Raw genomic sequence first — 6,037 nt, forward strand, 5'->3', positions numbered from 1 at the left:
CTACGCACCATTTTGTACCAGCATCCATATTCCGGTCAACGCAACCCATTATTGCCCACCTATGCATTGAAAGCATTAAATTCCTCATACGGGATAGGTGTTTATTCTGTGGTTCACATGTATTTATTTATCAACATAATACCCTACTATGGATATACATTTTAACACGAACAATATAAAGTTACATACCAGTTTGTTGCAAAAGATGTTCGAAAATTTGGCTGCTGGAGATGTTGCTGAAATTGAGAATCATTCTTCCTCACAGAAGCAAAGATGAAAGAAAAAGAACATGGTACATGCTGGCACGTGCTCTTCTTTGCTGGGCTGCAAATGGAGCATTATTTTCCGCTTTATCCGAACGGGCATTATTTTATAGACCCAAAATGTCATAGTGGGTTGCGTTGTAATTGTAAGTAATTTGTACAATTTTGGAATTCGGTATGTTTACGATTGAAGCAACGCATATTCAGTTCAAGTACAAGTTAATCCTAATTTCTCTGCATGCAAAACAGTGTTAAAAGAATCAGGTAAGTCCGACGATGTGAAAATGTTAAGAATATTGAGTAATTACCGAAGTATGTTGGCCGCACAAATTCAGTTCATTCTCCAGGATACATCATTTTCTCGCACATAAACATCGCTGCAGGCACAGTGATTCACTACACGCCTCCGCCAACGCATTGCTGGCAGCATGTTCCTTTAACATTTAAGTTAATACAGAAATTAAAGTGTATATTGTCATTCACCATTTGAATTTTGCGGCAAAAATAAATGATCTGCTAGGAACGAAATATCACTCTACCGATGCTGTGCAGCAGACTATTATTGCCGCTGTCTTTATTTCTCACAGAAGCGAAGTTGACGGAAAAAGAGGAAGGTACTTCTTTTTATGAATTTACGCAATGGTGCGTCGCCTTTTAGGCGACCATTTATTACCCATCCCTATCGTCCCACCTGGAGGTGGTATGAGCTGCCTTCTTGAACCACTGCTGTTCCCGAAGTGTACGTTATCCCACACTGCTATTCTGGAGGGCGCTGCAGGATTTTGACCCAGAGACAGTGATGGACAGCAATATATTTCCAAGTCGGGGTGATGCGTGACTTGGAGGAGAAACTCCAGGTTGTGGGGTTCCCAGGTATTTGCTGTTCTTGTAAATTAGGTGGTAGTGGTCGTAGGTTTGGAAGGTGCTGCCGAAGGATCATCAGTGAGTTCCTGCAGTGTATCTTGTAGATGGTACACACAGCTGCTACTGTGCGTCGGTGATAGAGAGATTGAATATTTGTGGAACTGGTAGCAATCAACTGGGCCGATTTGTTCTTGATGACATAGAAATTATTGAGGGTTTTGGAGCTGCACTCATTCAGGCAAGTGGAGAGTGTTCCTTTACACTCCTGATTTGTGCCGCAGATGGCGGACAGGCTCTGGGGCTATCAGGTCGTGATTAATTCGCTGTATGATAGCTAGTCTTTGTCCTCTACTGGTAGGCAGAGTGGTAATAAGGTGCGTGAAATTCACTTCATGGCCAATAGTAAATCCCAGGATGTTGACTGTGGTGCCGTGTAATGTCAAGGGGCGATAGTTAGATCGACTCCTGTAGGAGATGGCCATTGCCTCGCATGTGTGTGGTGCGAATGTAAATTGCCCTTGTCTGCCCAAGCCTGGACATTGTCCTGGTCGAGCTGATTTTTACAGGGACCACTTCATTATATGATGAGTGACGCAAATGGTACTGAACATAGTGCAGTCAGGGCAGCACGGTGGCGCAGTGGATGAGCCCTGCTGCCTCACGGCGCCGAGGTCTCAGGTTCCACACCGGCTCTGGGTCACTGTCCGTGTGGAGTTTGCACATTCTCCCTGTGTATACGTGGGTTTCGCCCCCATAACCAAAAGATGTGCAGGCTATGTGGATTGGCAACGCTAAATTGCCCCTAAATTGGAAAAAAATGAATCGGGTACTCTGAATTTATAAAAATGATATTTTGCAGTCATCTGCGAAAATCCCCATATCTGATCTTACAGTGGAAGGGAGGCAATTAATGAAGCAGTTGAAGCTGGCTGAGCCGGGGACATTATCATGAAGAAGTCCTGCAGTGATGTCCTGGAACAGTTATTGACTCCGGTTTTGCTGAGGTTCCTTGATGCTCTACTCGGTCAAATGCTACCTCAATGTCAAGGGCAGCCTTTCTCACTGTATGTCCGGCATTCATCCCTTTTGTCCAGTCCAGAACCAAGGTTGTAATGAGATCAGAACTGAAAGATATGGGCGGAGTGTGGAGACTAGGGGCATTTCACAGTAACTTCATTGCAGTGTTAATGGAAGCCTACATGTGACAATAAAGAATATTTTTTTTTATATCTGTGATGCTCGAGACCACCGGTGGAGAATGCGATGGATCATCCACTCGGCACTTCTGGATGATTATTGTTGCGAATGCTTCAGCCTTGTATTTTACAGAGATATGCTGGGCACCTCCATCATTGAGGATCGGGATATTTCTGAGGCGTCTTCCTCCAGGTGAGTATTTAATTGTCCACCACCATTCACGGCTTGATGTGACAGGATTTCAGAGCTTTAATCTTATGCGTTAATCGTGGAATTACTTAGCTCTGTCTATTACTTGTTGCTTATTCTGTTTGGCACAGAAGTAATTTTCTGTTGTCGCCTCACTCAGTTTACACCGCATTGTTACCATATCACAGATGCATTTGTGTGGTGTGGCTTCTGACATGCCCTCCTGGAGTGAATCACAACTTACCCCTGTCTTGGTGATATTGCAAGAGTGGGGGATATGCCGGGCCATGGTGTTGCATATTGTGAGTGACTACAATTCTGAAGCTGCTGATGGTCCACATCGCCGCATACATGGTCACTCTTGAAATGCTCGATGCACACTTGTATTCAGATAAATGCATTGAAGAATAAAATCACCTCACTTTGATCTCCAACGGTCATAATCAGCAGTTTCATTGAAACAAAAAGTTACTGGGCTGAGAGTTCAAGGTAACGATAGATGAGTTGGTAGCAACTCAAGCTAACTCATCTCGGAGAGGTAGAGATAATGCGCGTATTGTGGGAAAACAAATCCGGGGATTGTTTAAATCATGTTTTCTCTGGTAATTTCGGGAAAGCATTGCTAGCATATCGGTCAGCATACTGGGATGGGAGATGAGGTGACAGTTGTTAAAAAAAACATTAAATGTTGTATGGTGATACGAGACTACGGATTGTTCATTGGCATATAGTTTTCAGGCGAAACGAATTGCAAGCTGATAGTGGTTTCACATTTGTAATACGTTTAGCGCATCTACACGATGCAGTCCAATAGCTCACTGGCAGCTTCGGATGCGTGTTCCGAAAGCGAGACATCACGCACCCTGAATGACAGGGCAGAAGATGCAATGGAGCAAAAGCAACTAAATCACCGCCAAGTGAAATACATAAATGATCTGGACGAAGGTATAGGTGGTCTGATTAGCAAGTTTGCAGATGATACTAAGATTGGTGGTGTTGCAGATAGCGAGGAGGACTGTCAGGGAATACAGCAAAATATAGATAGATTGGAGAGTTGGGCAGTGAAATGGCAGATGGAGTTCAATCAAGGCAAATACGAGATGATTCATTGTGGAAGATCTAATTCAAGTACGGACTATACGGCCAATCAAAGAGTCCTGTGGAAAATTGATGTACATAGAGATCTGGGAGTTCAGGTACATTGTACCCTGAAGGTGGCAACGCAGGTCGATAGAGTCGTCAAGTAGGCATATAGCATGCTTGCTTTTATCGGACGGGATATTGAGTACAAGAGTCGGCAGATCACGTTACAGTTGTATATGACTTTGGTGAGGCCACATTTGGAATATTGCGTGCAGGTCTGGTCGCCTTATTACCAAAAGGATGTGGATACTTTAGCGTGGGTGCAGAGGAGGTTCACCAGTATGTTGCCTGGTATGGAGGGCGCTAGCTATGAAGACAGGCTGAGTAGATTAAGATTGTTTTAGTTGGAAAGACGGAGGTTGAGGGGGGACCTGATTGTGGTCTATAAAATTATGAGAAGTATGGACAGGGTGGATAGCAAAAAACTTTTTCCAAGAGTGGGGGTGTCAATTACAAGGGGTCACGATTTCAAGGTGAGAGGGGGAAGGTTTAAGGGAGATGTGCGTGGAACGTTTTTTACGCAGGGTGTGGTGGGTGCCTGCAACGCTTTGCCGGTGGAGGTGGTAGAGGCGGGCCAGATAGCATAATTTAAGATGCATCTAGACAGATGTATGAACGTGCGGGGAACAGAGGCAAGTCAATCTTTGGAAAATAGGCGACAGGTTTAGGTAAAGGATCTGAATCGGCACAGGCTGGGAGGGCCGAAGGGCCAGTTCCTGTGCTGCAATTTTCTTTGTTCTTTGTTCTTAAGTGAAGTTTCACCTTCTCATACATTCGTTTGCAAATTGTTGTCCCTTATTGTGCACGTATCTGCTCCAGATAAGAAGAAAAGTCGGAAGCAAACGGTTCGCTTAGACCGACTTAGCAATCCACTGTTGATAATTGAGTCTTTAAACGCTGGGGTAAGTTGTGCACCCATTATTCCAGCGATTGTATCAACACTAATTAAACCGTTAAAGTTCATGCATCTTCTCTGAATGTATTAGGACATTGGTATGGTAAGTTTATATTTTATCCATCGTTTGAAAAGTGATAGTACATTCAAGTTATTCCTTTTGCTTGGCAATATTATGATGAAATATTTCTCGAGATAGCACAAAATGGCGGCATTGATTTCGCTGCTGATAAAAGGAGATATCTGTTAGTTAATTCTACTGTGCATAACCGATGATAATTGAAATCGCCCGCGCCATTCATAAAACAAAAACATGATTTTAAGATAAATTCACTATGTTACTCTGGAAGACGAAACAATTATGCTGCGTGAAACTTGTAGTTATTGGATACAACTAACTGTTTTGCTTCACATGAGCATTTTCTCAAAAGCAATGTATCCTCACAGGACTACGTGATCCGTGAAAACGTTTGTTTGCATTTAACGTTTCAGAAAAGTAAAATTATTTCTTGACAACAACCCAGATTGCAGTTTTGTTTCGCTGTCTGATATTTGAAATATGGACTGTATGTTTACCAAACACTCCGTGGCAATATTTGCTCTCGCCAAATACCGACTTGCAGCATGAACAACTTTATTCACCCATCGCATGGCTTGTTTCATGGCAGAATTTGTCGTATCTTGTCAGGGCGGGATTTGCCACATATCCCGCAGTGGGAGACAATGTGCTGAGCATGCATGCAGCTTGTTTGTGTCCTCTGTGTTCCCCTTGTCATCATCTTGTTTCTATTAGCTTTCTGTTTCTGCTCACCGCTTCCCTTTTTTTAATCAATATTTTTATTCTCCTCCTTTTTCACATTTTTTCCAAAATGTACACCCACCAAGAATAAACACTAAGCAGTAACGAATACAATATCAATCCCCATATCGACAACAACAATCCCATCCTCCCAACAAACAGCCAAACAGCAGGCCGCATGTTCACATAAACAAATAACAAAAAGGAATCAGGAATCTCCCACAGTCTCCATTAAAACGTACAGTTGCCCTCCCCGTCCCAACTCTGCACCCCCCCCCCCCCGCCAAAGTGCGACGTAATCCAATGCTTGAATGTGCAAATGAATAACGCCCATGAATTGTCGAACCCCTCCAGCCTTCGCCTCAGATCAAACTGAACCACCTCAAGAGTAGCGATGTGCAGCAGTTCCCCCCGCCACGCCAGGGTACACGGTGGAGAGGTTGATTTCCGCAGCAACAGGATCCGCCTTCAGGCCATCAATGAGGCAAAGGCTAAAACAATTGCCTCCACACGCGTTTCGAACCTCGCTGGTCCTACACGCCGAATATGGTCTCCCGTGGGTCCGAGTCCAGTTTCACGTGCACTACTTAAGAGATTACGCTTAAAACCTCCTTCCAGTAATTCTCCAGCTTTGGAGAGAACCAACACATATCAACGTGATTTACGGGGCACCCAGCAACGTTTACA

The sequence above is a fragment of the Scyliorhinus torazame genome, chromosome 12, assembly GCF_047496885.1.
Source record: "Scyliorhinus torazame isolate Kashiwa2021f chromosome 12, sScyTor2.1, whole genome shotgun sequence".
Classification (NCBI taxonomy): Eukaryota; Metazoa; Chordata; class Chondrichthyes; order Carcharhiniformes; family Scyliorhinidae; genus Scyliorhinus; species Scyliorhinus torazame.